The following is a 19,106-nucleotide window of genomic DNA, read 5'->3' on the forward strand; positions in this document are numbered from 1 at the left end:
TTAAAATATTTCCTGCGTGTCTCAGCTGTTGGTGTCGGAAGGACTCATCCAACCCTTTGACCTCTGGCTCTTTGGAGACAAGGAAGGCTCTGTGGGGGAGGCAAGGAGTGTACAAAACCTGTTTCTCTCTTACCCGACTGCTTTCTTGGAGGCAGAAGCCCAGGGTAGAAAAGTTTCTTGAGGCTGTCAAGTCGGTGATGCTTTGTAGGCATTCACCTGGCGGAGCAGTGATTGCATTTGCAGGTAGGGTGGGAATTATGGTGTCACTCTGCCTGCTCGTTATCCATGCATCTCCTCAATGAGACTTTAAACAGCTGCTCAAACCTCCTCTGGAGTTTTTTTGGGTTGGGATTTCTCCTTCCATGGCTTGGAGCTGTGTGCTGTAACAAGGGCTGAGTGCTCCTTGTAACCCGTGTGTGGGTTCGGGGTTGTTGGGAGCCCTGTGATTCATCGAGCAGAGAGGTGAGGTGAGACCTTCGGCTTCTCAAAACTGCTATTTTTAGCCCTGTTCCTGTTAACATGCAAATTGTGTTTATCGCAAAGGATTGCTCTGCGCTTGCCACGCTGAACTTGAAAGCCTTGCTTTCCAGCTTCTACTGAGGTATCGAAAAGCTTACCAAAAATATGTATTTAAAAATACGTATTTAACACTTTCCCCATGTTCACAATCCTGTGGACTCCTGAAATGCTCAAGATGTGCTCTGTAAATGCACAGGGGAGGGTGGCTCCATGTTTTGGGGTGAGTTACCCCCTGCTTGGGCTTTGGCGTTAACTTGGAAAGCTGCTGGTGTCTGACAGCCTGCGAGCTTTTTGCAGTTCTGCTTCCTTTCTACTGCTTTTCCTCCCGCCCCAAGCCTGGAGACAGCATCAGCGTTAAAACAAAGCAGCTAAAACTCATCCTTCGCTCTGAATGAATCACTGATGCAGAGCGCTTGCCATCTTCATTAAAAGCCTGATTTAAAGTGCAAGGTTTACAGCTTGGCTGGAGACGCTTCCCTTTATCACGAGTGTTTCCTAATCCGCCCCCTCTGCGCGAGGATGTTTCTTGTTTGCATCCCGGGGCTCTTGCTCTGAGAGCTGTACGTTAAAGGAATGCGGTGTGCTCGTGGGCAAGCCAGCTGTGTATGTTAAAATGTTAATGTGGTGGGAGTAAAGTGTGTTCTGGTGTCTCTTAAGCTGTCAGGGAAGTCTTTGTGCCTCGCAAGGTCACGCCGCTGCATAGACGTGTGTTGCTGAAACAAACTGTGCGGGGCCTCCGTACGCAGTTTTGTTTTGCAAAGAGGAATAAATCTGCTCGTGTGGTGATAGCAAGGGAGCTGCTGTCCCTGAAAACACGGGCAGGAGGGTGGAGTTGAAGGCCAGCACCCAAGGAAGTGTCCGTCCTTGTGGCTGCACCTATCAGCCCTGCAATGTGCTGGGGTTTCAGCTCTGGTCCTGGCCTTGCATGGGGTGACTAGTTGGGTGAAGCTGAAAAAGCTGCTATCAGTACAGGCATTTTAATTTCTATTTCTGAGTTGGTGTGATCGCAATTGATTTAATGAGCTCAGAACTGGAGCTGGAAGGGGATCTTTGCAAGAGGGTCTTTGGCTTTTGTGCCAAATCCTTCCTGAAAGCCCTCCCTGGGGAGGTGAGCATCTCTCCTGCTGTCACAGGAGCGTTGCTGGAGGCAGGAACCTGCTGGGCTTCCTTGATGTTATCAGTGGGGTCAACACAACAAATTAGGAGGTATTTCTTCTCAGAAAGAGTGGTCAGGCCTTGGAATGGGTTGCCCAGGGAGGTGGGGGAGTCCCCGTCCCTGGGGGTGTTCAAGGAGAGGTTGGACGTGGTGCTTGGGGACAGGGTTTTGTGGTGACATTGGTGGTAGGAGGTGGTTGGACCAGATGATCTTGGAGGGCTTTTATAGCCTTAATAATTCTGGGATTGTAACACCTGGCTTGGCAGCCCTTTAAAATAACCCTTCCAGAGCTCCTTGCTTATGCCTGCTAGGCTTTAGCATCTACCAACCTTTTTTCCTTCTGCTTCTAAGTGGAAAGTCTTTAAGTAAAGCAAGCTGGAAGCTGCGAGCAGTCTGTACCAAGGTGCATGTATCTGGCAACCCAAGCTCCATCAACAACTTTTAGCCTGGAAAATTGCTCTCCCTTTTTAAATTAGAGGGTGCTGGGGAGAAGGTGAGCGGTACCACCAGGGTGGGAGGCTGTGCTGCAGATGCCACCACGTCTGCTGGCACCTGTGGCATTTGGGGACATGCTTAGTGCTTGGTTAGGGGGTGGCCAAGATGGGTATTTTTGGGGCAGTGAAGACCACAAGGAAGCAGTGAAACGACCAGTTTCATAGGCAAGGAGAAATAGCAGGAGCTAACACTACTGTCTGCTGTGGCTCGATGAGGACTGACCCCACACAGGTTGTTGTGGGGTCGGGGCAGAGCACCCTGCTGGCATCTGGGGGAAGCAGGAGCCTTTCTGTGCCTCTTTTATCCCCAGGGAAGATGAAATTACATGGCCTCCAGCTAGGATCTGCCAGAGCTCTTGAAGAAATGCACCCACCTAGGTATCCAGATAAAGCCTGAGCGTACCCATTTCTTTCCCCTGGAAGAAGAATGTGGGGAGGAAGCTCTTGAAAACAAAGCTGATTGCTCCACTTTTGGGTTCGATCTTGAATGCAAGGTTGATTCCTACAGGTTTTGGGTTTCCAGCCCTCCAAACCTGTTTGGTTTGCTCTTGTCCTGGGTTGCGATGCAAATCTATCTCCACCAAAAGTTGCTGATTGGAAATATGCCCCTGCTTCTGGGGGGCTGTTGCAAAAACTTGCCTGCTGCAACGCATCTCACAGGCTGGGAAAGCTTTGGTGCATGCTGATATCAAGCTGCATGGCTGAAAAATGATGCTGGGAAGCTTTAATGATGCTGGTGACCTGCCCCTCTGTCACCTGGTGTGGGGTGGTAAATTCCTGGGCTGGAGAACGGGCTGTGCTGTGCTGGGATGCGGTGGGAGGAGTGGACAGAGGTCGGCTGGATAATAACAAGGCTGGGTTTGAGCCGGTGACCTGAAGGTAAAGGCTCCTGCTGGCCTGAAAACCCCTTGTGGCTTTATCTCGATGTGCTAAATGCCGTTGTATTGCAGTGGGAATGTGATTAGTTAGCAGGAATGGAGCCTGGCAGCTTGACTGTGAAGCTGTAACCTGAAGTCCTGCCTTGTAGGGATGTGAAGAGTTACAGATCCCCTTCGAAGAGCAGAACGAGCTTAGACCAGGGGGTCCTTTATTTCTAAAAGTGTCAGCTTATGATGCTAAAAACCCTTATATCATTACAGTCCTTAAATCCAAGCTTCTGGGGCAATAATCTGGTAGTGGTGAGTGGTGTATTAGAGCCACGAGACCATTGCTTAAGTTCTCTTGGCTTCTTCCCTCCAGGCATAAGGAAAATATTGTATTTTTTTCCTTATTTCCCTGAAATTTGCAGCTCAGCTGAGGGTTCCTTGGAGAGATGGATCTGGACTGCTGGCTTAAGGGCTGGAGGCTGTCCTGCTCTTCTCCTTGTGGTCTGGATGTTGATGACTTTGCTGCGGAGCTTGGGGGTACCTGGGGTGAGGAGCAGCGAGCCACCGAGGTCACGAACTTGGGGAAAACTGTCAAAAAAATAACGTGTCCGCTTGCATTTCTGCAGCTTCCCTCCATGGGCACTACGTGCTGCTCTCTATCTCTGCTGATATTTGCAGTGGCGATAAGAGGCTCGGCAACAAGTGTGCTCTGCAGCAGATAAAACTTGCTGTGCGCAAGAGCTGTTCCAGCCGGGAGCTTATCAACCCTATTAAAACTTTACGGATCAGCCAGGCTCGGGAGAGGTGGGTGTTTCGGGTCCTTTAGGAGAAATGCTCAATGAGGAATTGCACTGAAGTACTGCTGCTCTGTAAGTCCTGCTCAAATGTGCTTTATTTTTTTTTTTTAAAGGCAGGGAATGATCTGGGGAATGAGGCTTGTGAAGTAGCCAAGGGTTTGGCTTGCCTGCAGCCAGCTGGTTACAGCCCTGCAGGTTTGTGCGTGTAAGGAGCTGGCTGCTGATTGAGGAAGGTGGTAGCTGGTCACAGTGTGGGCTTGAATTAAATCAAGGGATCCTCCTCCTCCTCCTCCTGCATCTTGCTGGGCTGCTCTGTGCTTGGAGAAAGATCTCCTGGTGCTTTTGTGTGACTCGAATGCCAGTGCAGAGAGGACAAATCTTCTGATTTGACTTGATGCTCTTTTAGGGCACCTGCAGGCATGGTGAAAACCTGGGCTGAAAGGGTACAGTGGTGTGGATGGAGACCAGGAATTACCTGGTTCCCACCTTGATTTGGAAGCACTTAATTCCCATGTGCTGCCCAGATGTACCAAGATGAGTGGAGGGGCTGAAGTCTGAGCACGGGCAGGTCTTGTCCTGATTTGGGCAGCTGTCTCCATCTGTACGCAGACTTCTCCATTCTCTTGGGATTTGCAACTTGTGGCCTTCTCCAGAGTGCGGGTGCCCATGGCTTCTCTCTAAAAATATGAATTAATTCTGGGCTAAACTCCTGAGGAGGGAGATGTGATATTTGCTGTACAGGGGAGTGGTGCAATCAGAAGTGTTCAGAAATATCCTTTTTCCCTTTTGGCACGAGGAAATGAGACCTTTCATCTCCATCCTCCCCAAAACTCCTTCCCGGGGAGTGATGGAGCCTGGAGGTCGGAAGCAGATAGCCAAATATTTCTGGTGGCAGAAGTACTCGTGCTTTCTATGAAGCCGTGCTCTAGGATTTTGGGTGCTTGCTCAAGGAATGTCAGCCCTGGAGGTGCTGCAGATAGTCTGAGCTGCTGGAGGAGATGGCATTCAGACAAAACCGGGAGCAAACGCTGTGTTGCTGTTACACACAAGGTCAGTGTGACCGTCGGCTTCCCAAATCGGGCAGTTGGGTTCAGTGTTTCAGCAAACACTTGCTGCTGCTCAGCTGTGTAATCAGCTAACAGGATTTAACACGGCATCCACTGTTCCTAACTCAGTGTTGTGTTAGCAACATAATCAAAAACGAAAAAAAAAAAAGGCCAGAGTTAAAATAAGTGGAAATGTGAGTTCCTGGGGCTATCCAAGTCCAGTACCAGACAGAGAAACCATCTGCTTTCTACCAGGATTAATGCACTAACAGTTACATCAGAACTGACTCAAAATGTTATAAAGCTGGGGATAAAGAACTGAATTGGCACTTATTACATCTCAAAGACCTTGTGTTTAAGGCAGCATCTCCTGTGAAATTTCTCTTGCTTAAATGGAGCAGATGGAACATGCAAACAGCATTTTGCGTTGAGGGAAGGTGGTTGCAGTGACCACAGGCTCATCTTCTACCTTGGAAGCTGCAAACTGGAAACCCTGACCATTTCATACTTCTAGAGGTGATTCTCTGCTTCAAGTTGGAAATGAAACAAAACCACGGTGGAGTTTGGGGGTTAGGTCTAGAAGGAAAAGAAGATAAGTGGTGATAGGAGGCAGCAAACAGCTTAGTGTCTAGGTTGTGTACCGTCACCCTCAAACCTTCCACGTGCTGGCATCAGATTTGGATCTCAGCACAACTTTGTGTTCATGTGGTGGTCTTTATTCTTTATTTTTTTTCCTCCAACACCTTATAAAGCTCCAGAAGATAACTACTTAAAGGCTTGTGGAGTCCCAGGAGGAATGTGTACTGGAGAGGAAAGCCCTTGTCTGAGGGTTGCTGTTTCTGGAGAATACCCAAGTGCTTGACCAAAAATCAGGACTTTACACCCTCCTTGCACATGGCTCAGCTCTGCCACCGCTAATTTTAGCTGCCTACCCTTAAACATATCGCTGTGGTTCAGCTTTGCCTGAGGCTGATGTGATGTTCTGCTCCCAAACTCACCTTTTTTTAATTTATTTTTTTGGGGGTGACAGTTCCCATATGTTTGGTTGCAAAGGGTTGGCTTTTTTCTGGAAGGAAAGGTATGAGATAAATACTGCCTCAAACACTTGTGGCTGTCAGTTCTACCGAGCCAGCTCTTTTACAGGGGTGTGAGTAAAACCCTGTTATGTCTCATGCACCATCAAGTTTAATGCCTGCTAAATGGCAGAGCTGCTGAGGGGAAGCACTGGGCTGAGGCAATGCAGCCGGTATTAAAAAGAAATAAATACGGCTGCAAGTGGCTGAGCTTCCAAATAAATTGTGCTGTGGATGCTTGGTGAGTGGATACGAGGGGATTGCTGAGGTGTCTGGATTCTCCCCAAGGCTCGCTGCCAGGTGGGAGACTTGGGAAGGCAGCAACTACCTGCACATGGGGAAAATGTTGTGTCCCAGTGGTAATAAATCCTTTCCTTGCCATGAAATACAAGGGCTTTATTTAAATCGTTTTCCTGTTCTAGCATTTAAAGCAGCTACAGAGTTGGATCCTCTAGCCTCTTTTAATGTTGTAAATGATGGCCAAAGTAGGGTTGGTCATTTCCTTCTGTGGAACCAAAAAATGTGGGGGGGTTTATAGGGCTGAAAGATCTCGGTGCCCTAGTGGCATGGGTTTTGTGAAGACCTGTGTGCTATGGCCACCCTGCAGCTCTCAGGTGCTGGAGGCCTGCTTGAGTTGATGTCTTTTGATAATACCTGCTTAAGAAATTTTATTTTCTGGAAGTTATTTTGCAAAACAGCAGAATTTGCTGGGTAGGATGAGCAGGACTTGTCTGAATGCACCTCTCCACAAAAATGGCTTGGTCTTGATTTTATTTTTTCCCTTCACCACCTGAAAAAAAAATTAAAATACAACTTTCTGCTCTGCAGTTCCAGTACAGATGGCACAGGCAGCATGAACACTAATATCGTACTGCTCCAGTCCAGCATCTCCTTCAGGAAAAACCTTGCTGTGTGATGAGGACACTGAAAGCACTGGCATGACATCTCTTGTGGGAAGCAGTGGAGATGATCTGGGGACAGAGTGAAGTGCAAACAACGTGTTTCAGGCTCTTTGCTGCAAACACAGAGCCCTGTGGGCTTGGACAGAAAGCTTAGGACTGTTGGGACTAAAAACCATTGAGGGTCTTGCTTCTGCAGATGAAGGTCCTTCATCCTTCATGCCTGAGCTTGGATTTTCTCCCCTTCCAGGGGAGATGATGCCTGCTCTGCATAAGTAGTACAACGAAGTGTTGGGGATTACTGCTGTGGGTGTTAATGTATTTATTCCCTGGGGGGGTTAAAATCCCTTCAATGGGATTTTCTTAAGCTTAAAACACAGTGACCCTCAACACTAATCTTCCCATGGAAAGAAGGGGAATGTTTTGGGGATGTTTTTATTTCCATGGTGTTATTCTATAAGACTAGCTCTACTGCAGTCCTGTGGTTGTATCAGTCTCTGACCTTCCCAAAGAGTGCCTGATGCTCCTTGTGTGGTTTCCTCAACCCACGCGAGAGATGGGGACAGGGAACGTGCTTCTTTCTTCCTACCAACGCTATCCTGTGGCCAATTATTTTCTATTACAGATGACTGAAGAATGGTGTAAGCTGGGAACGGGGCTTTGTGGGATGTTATGAGTAAGTAATTGTCCTGAGATTCATGGCAAGTGTTTGCTTTGACCTTCCTGAGATCACTGGGAGCAGTTCTGTCCTTGGCTAGCTGGTGGTCTGGAAGCTTTTCTTCTCCCTTGGCCTCAAGAGGGATGTTTGCTCAGAGGAACTGGAGAACTCTGAGTCCTTCCTACCCAGCAAGATGAAGGCATCTGAAAGTGATTACCCAGGGAGAAGAGGCATTGGGTCTTGTGCGTGCCATCTGCCTCCTGTTTCAGCCTGGGAGAGCTGAAGCAGAGTCATTCATCCTGCATTTTAACGTGAGAAATGCTTGGATACGTGTCCTTGGATGCTGTGATGTGTAATGAAGCCTGGGGTTGATGTTGCGGTGATGAAGGGAGGATGCCTGAAGCATTGGGTGATGTCTGGGGCTCATTTGCCTGCTCTATGCATGTATTCTCAGTGGCTTTGGTCAAGGAGAAAAATGTCAGCTGAGGACACAGCACTCCTTGAGGATGGGTGGTGGGGCAGTATGAGGATGTGAAGACTTGGATACCATAGAAAGGCAGGTAGATATGTAAGTTTTTCCCTCCTTGTGTTATCTTCTCACAAATCCAGCTTCCTTGGTGCTGATCTTGGGCTGACTGTACTTTGTGACTGCTCTGGAGAAGAGTTTGGGTTCAAAAATGAGTTGTTTAATGTCAGGTGTCTGCTTCCAAGTACACTTACCACCAGCTCTGGCCATCCCCTGGGATGGGAGGGATACCAGAAAACCTGGTGTGAGCCACGTTTTTCTCTGATAATTGTTTTTTGGGGGGTCACTGTGTTTTTGCTCAATATTTGCCACTTTGAAGTTTGATGTTAGCAGCCTGTACAAGCCACCTGCAGGATCCCTGTTATTGCAGGAGTATTTCTGCACCAATTTTCCATGCTCACACAGAGATGTGGCACAAGAAGCTGTTGAGCTGTCGCATGTCAAGAAAAGCCTCATTCCTGGAAAATGCCTCCCTTAGGTGGGCTGCTCGGCCTGTTCCTGCAGTGATGCTGGTGGTTAGAGCTGGTGAACTCAACTTTTTGGATTCCTGCTGTAACAAATGGAAATACAGCCCCAGTGGTGTGTTGAGAGTATTTTAGCTGTCTGGCCAGAGGGAGGGAGCTTGCTGGGTGGGCAGCACTTCAGATGCACCACTGGTGTAGGTAGATGCCACCCAAAATTACATGCACCCTGCTTTCTCTGTTGAGGGTGAGATGCTCAAAACCAAACCTACCTGAGCTACTACTGTTAAGCTTGTGGTGAAACTGGGATTAAAAGCCTCATCCTTCGATCCCTGTCCCCAGATGCTTTGTGTGCACCCTGTAGGTCTGTATTCCTCTTGCAATGGGCAAAATCTGCCATGGAGAGCTTGAAGGTGATGGTTCCAGGCCACGGGAGGACTGGGATGGCATCAGCAGGGAGCAAGGTGACTTGGTGGAGATTCATCTTGGTGATGGGCTGGGATAGATGGGGCATGCACGAAGGCGATGTAACGTGCCCAAAGGATGGGATTTTTGGGGGAGTGGTGAGAGCAGAAATGGGAGAGGGTGCAGAAAGTGCTGTGTTGGAGGCTGAGCTCTGTGCCTGGCTCCCAAGCTGAGGAGCTAGGCTTTGCTCTGGTATTTTAAGCTCAGCGTAATGGCATTCTTCCATGTGAGCAGTGATGCAGAGACACTGGGGGACTATAGGGATAAGAAAAGAGAACCTGCAACAATTCTCCTCCTTCACCTTTCCTTCCTAATGGTCTTTGTCTAGTGCGTAGCCAAATGATGAGCACTTGTGATTTCTGCCCAGCGATGGATGGTAGCTCAACACCACAACTCCTTGCAGTGTTGGATGCAACCTGCCAAAAAGAGCTGGGAACTCTGTGGGGGCTGGTGCTTGGTGAGGGGCTCTGGTGTCTTCATCCCAAGTGTGCCCATGGGCTGAGTTTGTGGAGCATCTCTGGAGCCAGTGGGGTGTGAAGGTGGTAATGGGAAAACCTTCCTGCTGCTGTGGCAGTGACATGGGGCTGTTTTGTTTTTTGAAAAAAGTGAATATTGTTTTAATCAAGACAGAGTTTGAGGCTGCTCCATGTCCTTGCCAACCTTGTCAAGCCCAATTTTTGCTTAGTGGGGCTGATAAATTGGCGAGCCTCCCGTGGCACAGCACAAGCTAATGGGCAGGTGGGGCTGCTGAGGAAGTATTCAGTCCCGAAAATGCTTGGTCTAAATCTGCTCTGAGATGTCATCATCCAAAAGGTTTCCCTGTAACCTGAGTTTTTGCTGGAAAGTCAGTGACTGTGAGGGACAGCGGTGTGGTCTGTGCACTGTTAGGTGTGGGGAGCTTTGTGTGTTACTCAAACCTTACTCAAACTTGTGGCTTTCTGGCAATATAGGAACTTGCAGTGCTGGTATGGCAAGAGCCTGACCTTTAATGAGATTGGCCGCCCCTTGCGGTGTGAGGCAGGATGCTTTGCTTCTGCCAACCCTTGCTGAGCAAGTATTTTGGTGCCCATATTTAGGTGTGCGTTCCTGTGAGCACTTGATGAGTAGCTGCAGAGGAACTTCCAGTCTCTTCTATAAAATGCAGCTGTGGTGGCTTAGTGGCCATTACACGTGGAGGGGAGAGCAAGGCAAGCTGCTTCATGGAAATTTTTTCTTGCTAGGTGCAGCAGTGGTGCTTATTCAGGGTCATTTGGGACCCGTCTGGAGGCTGCCACTGGGTCGTACGCAGCATGGCTTGGGCATGTGGGTCCGAAACTGCTCCTGACGTGGCATGGGATGCCCATCAGCTGGTGGCTTCAGAGCTCCGCGTGGTGCCCAGACATGTGCAGGCTGCCCAGGCAATCATTCAGGCCTCGTTCCTTCTTGTTTTCCCTTGATCCTACAGCACTTGGAGAAGGAGCTCGATGCCCTACTGCAGGAAGGGCTTTACTGTGCAAAGATGTCCATCTTCTCTCCCAAAATGCTTGCGAGTCTGCTTGCAGAGCAAAATCAGGTGGATACTTAATCCAGGTGGCTGCTGAAAGCATGGTTAGACATCTCAGTGCCTTGAGAGAACCACGTGTGCCACAAAGCTTCCCGTGCAACACCTGGCTGAGCAGGGCTTCAGGAGATGCTGGTGAGCGTGCTGGTCTTGCTGACCCTGTTCCTGCCCGCTGGCTGCAGCAGTGACAGGGTTGAGCTGCATCCAAGCTGTCACTCAGGGCAACGACTCTACAGCAAGTCACTGGCCTCCTGGTGCTGGTTTTGGCAATGGGGAAAGCTTGGTTTGGCTGCCTCTATTTATAAAGCTCAAATGCATTTGTCACCCAAGAGCCCGATCACTCGTAATTATAACGTCAAAGAAAATCACACCTCTTATTTCCTGCCTGCGTACCTGCTTTCTTGCAGTTTACCTTTCTCTGCCCCTCCTGTTTTCTGATGTTTGCATGCATCCTATGCTTCAAAGGCTGTGGTGTTTCAGTTTTATAATCATTTCTTTTTTTTTTTTGTGGGGCATGAAGGTCAATGCTGCTGTGGCTTTTGCCAGTTGTCCTGTCCTGGGTACTCTCTGTGCACTGTAGCGCTGCTAGGAAGGTTTTAATTTTTCTTAGAAGTAGTTAAAATTTAAACACAAAGCTCCCACCTCTGCGTTTCATTTTATGTGTGGGAGTTTTTGGTGATGGACCTCACTTGTGAACCTTCAGTGTAGCAAAAAGGGCTTCAGCAATGCTCCCTCCTGCTTTTTCCCTTGCAGTGTTTACATTTTCCTCTCTAGCCCGTTGGCAGTGACTGTAAAACTCCCATTTATTGACACTGTGCATAGCACTGAGCTTGCTGCATCGATCAGGGCGCTTAAATAGCACAAAGACTTTTACCTTGCATCTGGACTGGAATAAACCCTCAGCAAACCCGGGTGCTAATTTTGGCACCGCGCACCCCTCTGCTCCCTGCGCAGGGCAGCAAAGTCACAGGTACTTAGCAGAGCGACCTCGGAGGAATCTTTATCTGGGTGGAAACAGATGGAGTTTGACTTGGTGTCAATCAGCAGCCTGGAATAACTTAATTTCAATGCAGAGGAAGCGGAAAGGTGCAGCGCTGCCACAGCCTGGATGCTGACAAGGAGGAATTTAAGCTTGGAGAGCGGTGCCTGGTGTGCACGCTGATTATTTCCATGCTCCAGAAGCTTGGCCACCAGGAGGAAACTGCACTTGTCTCTTTGCACAGGTCTCTGCTTGGGAAGGTGTTAAGTGGGGCATTGTAAAGCATCCTCTTGATTGCAGCCTGGTGGCAGATCCCATAGCTGAAGGAGTCTCTTGGAGAAGGGATGTCACACTAGAGTGGGGTGAGGACCTAACAGGTAAGAGCTTCGAGTCCTTTTCTTTTCCTCTGCAGCTCTTGATGGTCACCTCCAACACTAGGCCAGCTATGTAGTTGGGAATGAGCACAGAAATGGAACAAATTTCATGTGGCTTACCTGCTTTTTTCTTTTTTTCCCCCAAATAGTTTGGTGCTCTCCTTGCTGGCAGGCCTTTTGGATGGGGACCTGCTGGGGTGCTCAGCCAGCTGTGAGCAGTCTCCTCTAATTTCCCTTCTCTCCTTTTCAGTGCTTCATGCACTGAAGTTAATCTTGCAGAAGGGCCTGATGTAGACTTTGCAGAGCACTCTCGTGCCCAGGGCAAGCAGCCTTCATGGATCTCAGCTTTGTGCCAGGATGAAGGTGCACAGTGCTTTGGGCCATGGATAGTTGCAAGCCATCCTCTTGGCTCTGCCATGGACCCAGAAAAGCTGCCTGGTGCTGCAGACCAAAGAGCCTTCCAAAGGCAGCTTCTACATTAGCTTTTTATTCTCTGGGGAGAGATGCAGGACCCTGGGAGTGCTGTGGGTCTCCTGGTACGTTCAGGTTTCTGTAGCTCCAGGACTACACAGGCTGCTACTTAAATCTTTGAAGAGCTGCTGTGGTCATTCCACAAACCTATGGAAAGGCTGAATGTGCTTTCAGGATGGCTCCCCTGATTTGTCGGGTAGAGTTGTTCACCAGCTTTGTTTTAGTGGCTTGATGAGGCCTCCAGCTATATTTATAGGGCTAGTTAACAGCTATGCAATCACCTGTCATCCCCCAAAAATGGAAAACCAAACTGGGGAACTACCCTAATGCTTGGCAGGGAAGGAGACAGCAAGTTGCAGCTGTCCTTTTTGCTAGCAAAGACTTCTCTGAAGGCATTGGATTGAATGTTTGTCCTGGTCTTCAGCCTCTGGTGTCGCTTATATGCCAGAAAAAAAAAAAGCTCCAAAACTTGCCTGCCTTGAGCCTGTTGTCTGTTGCCAAAGCTTTTATTTATCATCTGGTTTTACTGAGCTGGGGATGGGATTGTTTCCTTAGCCATCCCTGCTCTCCCTTAAATAGGGCGTAAATATCTCAAGAGCCTTTTTGGGGTGTCCTGGGGTATCGGATCGAGTAATGATACTGCAGTACAGCTTTCAGCAGCACACGTGGATGCTCCTGCCTGTCTATGCCTGGCTTGTTGGCCAGGTCAAAAGCTAGAGGAGGTGAAATAAAGGCAAGACTTGACCATTGCTACAACACACAGCTCTCTTAAATGCCCCTTAATACATTGCAACTAACTTATTTAACCCCCCTGTCTCTTGCCTCAGCGAGTTTGGGCCTCTCCTAAGCAATAATTAAACTTTAACCTCAGCAGCCCTTGCTAATGTTTGCCTTTTGCTTTGGAGGAAGGAAATGTGATCCTAATTGTTAGATCAAACGGCATCTGTACTTCCATTGGGGGGGAAAAAAAAAAGTAAATTTGTAGTGGGCTTAATGAAACCTAGAAAGATGTACTGGATGGGGACAGAAAATGGACAAAATTATATGCCTTTTAAAAACTTTTGTCTCCTGGAGTTACTGCAAGACTTCCTCTTGTGCTAAATAGGGATTTTTTTTTTTTTTTTTTATCCTGCAAGCTTTCAGACAAGAAAATGGCCTTGGAAAGCAGATGTCAGGGCTGAATTGCATGCTTCTTCCCTTAGCGTTTGGGTTGAAAGCGTTCCTTAGAGACCAGCGTCTGCCTCTGTGGAGATGCTGATTGAAAAGCTACCGATCAGGAAAAGTTAAAAATGTCAGAAATTTGACTGTCTTTCAAACTTTATAAGTCTCTCTAACTTGAGACCCGTGGAGTGCTTGTGTGTGTATGGGAAGCTGGTTGCTATAGCAGAACTCCAGAGTTCTTCCAGAAGGCACCTGTGCTGCAGAAGTCCTGGAGGGGTGGGTTTTGGAGAACCACATCCCAGTTGTGCAGTGCAGGAGTATTTTATAACCCATCTGCTTGTTGGTAACTGGGGTGAGATCTGGCTGTAAACCCCAGGACTCAGAGCAGCTTAATATCAAGCCACGTGGGAGATTTGAAGACCTTTTTCTAAAGGTGAGTGGTTTTGTTGCTCCTCTTACCTTTGGGGATGAAACCCAGGTGTGCCAGAGCACCTTCCTCCTGTCCTGATGCACATGAAACACCACAGACGGCTGGGTGGCAGCCACTGGTTTAAGAGAAAATGGAAGGAAATCAGGCAAAGGGATGTGGAAGCAGATTTTTTGGTCCTGGGTCCTGGCTGAGCGCTGTTTGGTCTCCGAGGATCAGTGAGTAGCACAGCAAAACAGGGATTACCTAGGGGGGAAATTTAGGAGGATGTGATAACATGGCTGATAACTGGCTGAGGGAACAAACAGACTGAAAGGAAATACAATTGTTGTCTACAAGCCTTGTGTACTTTCAGTTTTAGGTTGAAATCTTCAAGAACTTGGGAAAACAGGAGGAAGAAATTTATCTTGGCTTAGGGAAGATGATTTAAGCTTACCAGCAGGATCTCTTTCCATTGGTAGTGCTGTGCTGGGGCAGGGCTGTAGGATGATGCTGGAGGTCTTGGGATCCATTTGGACAAGGCTTTGTGCAAGGCTGACAAATCCACCTCTGGATAGGGGGAATCAAGTTGGGTGACATCTCAAGGGTCTTCCAGGCACTGTGATTCAGACTTCTCCCTCTCCTGGATGCTGCCAAGACAGCCTACAAGATCATTTGGCTTGTCCCTTGCCTGTGTCCTGTCCTCTGCTTGGTGGAAAGCTCATTTCCATAGCATCTATAGGAACTTGTAAGATCTCGCAGAGGAAGGAGTGGTGTCTGACCTGATATTGTAGCGGTAGTGTGGAATAATGCAGAGGGATTTGTAGGAAAAAGGTTAAAGATAGCGGGACATGTGAATGATTAGCAGATGTGTCCAGTTTCCTTTGGGAAGAGGTGCAAAACCATGATGTTTTTAGCACTAAAAAAGCAGATGGGGGGGAAAAATTTACCTTAAATGCTCCAAGAACCTCCAAGCATGCAACTGCTTTGCTTCTGCCAGTCATCAGGGAACCTGATTAATAATCAGTTAAAGGTGTTAGTTCAGATAGAGATAAGATAATTCAGTTGTGTGCCATGACCTGTACTTTGTGGGGCCAGGAAGGGTCTTGCATAGTGAGCTCCTGGAGGCTGGGGTGGCACAGGGCTGAGATCCAACAGTGGGTTGTTACTGGTGTTAGTGGTGAAGGACAGGGTGGCTTTGGTGGGATTAGCACTAAATGCTGTGCACAGGAAAGTGCTTTGAGGCTTCAAACATTTCTTGAACTTCTCCTGTTTGAAGGAGGAGGTATGCTAAGGCTTTTGAGACAGTGTCGGCAAAAAAAAAAAAAGAAAAGTATGGTTATTGCATGATTGTTGTGTGCTAATAGGATTTAATTTCTGCAAAGCTTTTGATGAGAAATAAAACTACCTCAAAGGACCCACAGGTATTTTGGGAAGGCTTAAGTGGAATAAAATTCAGCTGTGATCATGTTACGGCGGGGAGACTTGGAATTAACTCAGGGGGGAAGCAATGAATTTTACCATTGCTAAATGGAATGTGCACGGCCACATTTCTCCTGCTTATGCAAGCATCCTCAGGGGGTCTTCCCTGCTGGAAAGAGGGAGATGATGCCCTCAACTCTGCTCAATGAAAGGGGAAAAAGGGAAATGTCTACATCTGAGAGCTGTGTTGAGTCTGTAGGCTTGCCCATGAAAGCTGAAAAGCCTGCAGGTGCCCTGGAAACCTGGGCTGGATTTGAATTTGTGACCTGTGGGTGAGCTGCTGCATTTTGCTGCCACTTTCTTGTGCCGTGAGGACTTGTGGGAGCTCTCAAAGCAGTGTAATAAATGTGTGGTCCTGCTGTCCTTTGGCCTGTTTTACTGGGGGAGGTGGAATAAGGAGTCGATCTCAGCCTTGGTGAATTTTGGGGGAAGGGGAATGTGGAAGGCTTCCTTCCTGGGGAAAAGGGCTGGTAACACCACCTGGAAAAATCAAACAAAGCTGTTTCTCTTCCCTTCTGGCTCAGAGCAGGCAGGCAACATCAAGGTGGTGCTAAGCCTTCCCAAAGCACATAGGGTTTTCCTTTTGTTTTTCTTTCTCTTTTTTTTTTTTTTTTTCTTGAGAGGTGGGGTTTGGGGATTGGTTTATATGGCTTTTGGTTAAATCTCTCAAACAATGTTGTTTCCTCTTCCTTGGAGCAATTGTTCCCTGTGCAGCTGACTCTTTTCATTCCTCTTCCTCTCCATCGTGGGAAGCGCTCCGATGATGATGTATGGGCTCAGCTTCAGTCTCTGGTTTGCTTTTCTTGCTCCTGCTCAGGTCCCACTTATTCCTGTGTAATTTTTGTCTGGATCCCCATCACAGGGTCCATGAAACCTGGTCTTTTTGTGGTCAGCCTGTTCTTAAAGCCTTTCAAATACACTCATTTTGGGGGAAACCCTTGTGATCTGCAGTCTTTAAATTTTTATTTTCAACTTAACTTTTATTTTTGCTTCTGCAATGCCTGAGAATCCCTTGGTTCCTCCTCTCAGGCCTTGCATCCTCTCTTCTTGGACCACACCAAGGTGTGCTCAGAGGAGGAGAGGACAAACTAGGCAGTGGGTCTTGATCACCTATTTGCCACGTGGCTAAATGGAGATGGATGCCTACCTCTTTGGTGCAGGGGAAGAAGAATATAGTGGAGATGGTGCTCATCTCAGACCAGACAGGATTTTGTGAATAATTTCATGATACACTAAAGCCATGAGAATCCTTATTTCGGAGGTATCTCAATCCCCTGTGCCATCCACTATACCAAAGCTAGTAGACTTGCCTTGAATATTACTCATAAGACTGGATTTGTTCTCCACGAGCATTTCCAAAGACAAGCTGTCATAAATCAAGCCTTGATAGAGCAGCATGAGGGAAGATGCTCATCAATTCACTAAGCCTTCACCATGGGTGCAATAGGTTGGAGCTGAGCAATTTGTGGAGTGCCGTATGCAGAAATGATAAGCCCTTGGATGCTGCAGGCTTAAGGACATAAGTAACCACCTGATTATGCAGTTACTTAAATTTGACCTACTTCTCTTTTTGAAAATGTTCTCTAGACTCCGTGGCAGAGCAGATAAATGCTGAAAAGACCTGGCAATTCTTATCAGAAGAGCTTCCTGCAGGGAGCTGTTGGTGATTTATGCTGGGGAGGAAGAGGAAAGGTGGCTGGTGTGAATGTTTCATGATAGGCTTTGTGTTGCTTAGCTCATGGAGTGAGCTAGGAAAGGCAGCAGCAAACTCGTGGGCTTTGCCCACTCCTGTTAGGTGGAAATCACGTGCTCTAATTAAACAACAGCAGTTCTTGATAATGTTTTTAAGGGATTATATCATGCTGTAGTGGGATGGGGCATGCAGCCAGAGCACATTCATCCTGTTGATAAGGCCAACGCCCACTGTAAACACTGTTATTAACAGCCTGAGCCTGTGTGAGATGCTCTAATGGAAAGCTGTAATTTGAGAATAGGCAAGAAGCTCGGAGAAAACCCTTGGTGGATATTTAAAACCTTGCCTACAAAACTTGTTCCCTTGGGCAATGATGACCGGTACCTTCTTGCATAGAGTATGTCATTATTTTTTATGGACAGACATGATCCTAACCCTTTCAGCTTCAACTTGTATGTGATGAAATGATGTAGTTGGGTTTAAATGGCTCTATTGGTATCCAAGGTCTGTCCTGGGATTCTGGGGTGGTGCTGGTCTGTCCTTTGTGCTTAGATTTTTGGACCAGGATCCCTTGACCTTGTGCAATCCCCCTAGCTTGCTTTCTGCTCTCATTCCTCAGTTTGCAGAGCAGCAATAAAATGCTACAGCTACGAGACACGTTCTGGCAAGTTGATGTATAAACACTTTTTTTTTTTTTTCTGGCAAATGGGAGCCTTGAGGTTGGAATTTAGGAGGAAAAAGAAACTGAAAAGCAAGAGCATGTCTGCACTTCCCTGCTTAAAAATAAATTCCTCGTGTAGAGGAGGAGAGGGTGTTGTCTCCCTGGAGTACAAAGCTGATGAGCATCTGAAAACTTTCCACTTGGCATAACTGGATATGAAGTTATCTGGTGGGCTGGGATGGAAACTCAGATGGCTGCTGTCCATCCTGTGGCTGAAATGCTTCAGCAGCGACTCTTTCCCTCCACAGGGCAGGGAAGGTGCATGGAGGTGATTTAGTTCAGCTCTGCTGCAGAAACTTGTCTCCATGGGATTCATCATAGCCATAATGATGGCTTTGGATAGAAGCTTCTCTTGGAAAGCTCAAATTTGTGTTGACTTAAACTGGGGGCTTTCTGCAGCGGAGGCTTGCGTAGCTGGATTGTTCTGCAGGAGTGTGATCCTCTAAGGAAAACATTTCATACAGTAACGTGGGGAATGAGGCCAATTTGTTTTTTGGAATTTGTTTGTATCTAGCTTGGATCTGACAATAGATTTCCATTCCAGAACATGTGAGGTCTGTAGTAGAGCTGTAACAAATAATCAGCCAAATCTGAGAATTTAACACCTTATTCTACGTCTAGTAGTGTCCAGTGGGTAGATCTGAAATCCAGAAATTGCCCCCCAGCAGATGTCTTGTCCACAGAAATAATAGTCTAAATCTGCAGTAGCTCACAGAATCACAGAATTTCTAGGTTGGAAGAGACCTCAAGGTCATCGAGTCCAACCTCCAACCTAACGCTAACAGCCCTCCACTAAACCATATCCCTAAGCTCTACATCTAAGCGTCTTTTGAAGACTTCCAGGGATGGTGACTCCACCACTTCCCTGGGCAGCCTGTTCCAATGCCTCACAACCCTTTCTGTAAAGAAGTTCTTCCTAACATCTAACCTAAAACTCCCCTGGCTCAACTTAAGCCCATTCCCCCTCGTCCTGTCACCAGGCACGTGGGAGAACAGGCCAACCCCCACCTCTCTACAGCCTCCTTTAAGGTATCTGTAAAGAGCAATAAGGTCACCCCTGAGCCTCCTCTTCTCCAGGCTGAACAAGCCCAGCTCCCTCAGCCGCTCCTCGTAGGACTTGTTCTCCAGGCCCCTCACCAGCTTCGTCGCCCTTCTCTGCACCCGCTCAAGCACCTCGATGTCCTTCTTGTAGCGAGGGGCCCAAAACTGAACACAGTACTCGAGGTGCGGCCTCACCAGAGCTGAGTACAGGGGGACGATCACCTCCCTAGCCCTGCTGGTCACGCTGTTCCTAATACAAGCCAGGATGCCGTTGGCCT

General features: G+C 47.8%; 1 protein-coding gene across 8 annotated transcripts in view; it reads left to right on the forward strand.

The window, feature by feature from the left end:
- The window catches only part of GDPD5 (glycerophosphodiester phosphodiesterase domain containing 5), a 163,127-nt gene that overhangs the window by 6,361 nt on the left and 137,660 nt on the right, over nt 1-19,106 (forward strand). The window contains exon 1 of one of the 8 annotated variants that reach the window (XM_084494785.1): nt 3,774-3,904. The exons of 6 other annotated variants lie outside the window; for them this stretch is intronic. The gene's annotated coding sequence lies outside the window, so the exon portion shown is untranslated. Of the gene's footprint in view, nt 1-3,773; nt 3,905-19,106 lie in introns of those variants that run through there. One more of the 8 variants, XM_084494791.1, reaches the window with a different exon arrangement.

This window comes from Aythya ferina, assembly GCF_964211825.1.
Source record: "Aythya ferina genome assembly, chromosome: 1".
Lineage (NCBI taxonomy): Eukaryota > Metazoa > Chordata > Aves > Anseriformes > Anatidae > Aythya > Aythya ferina.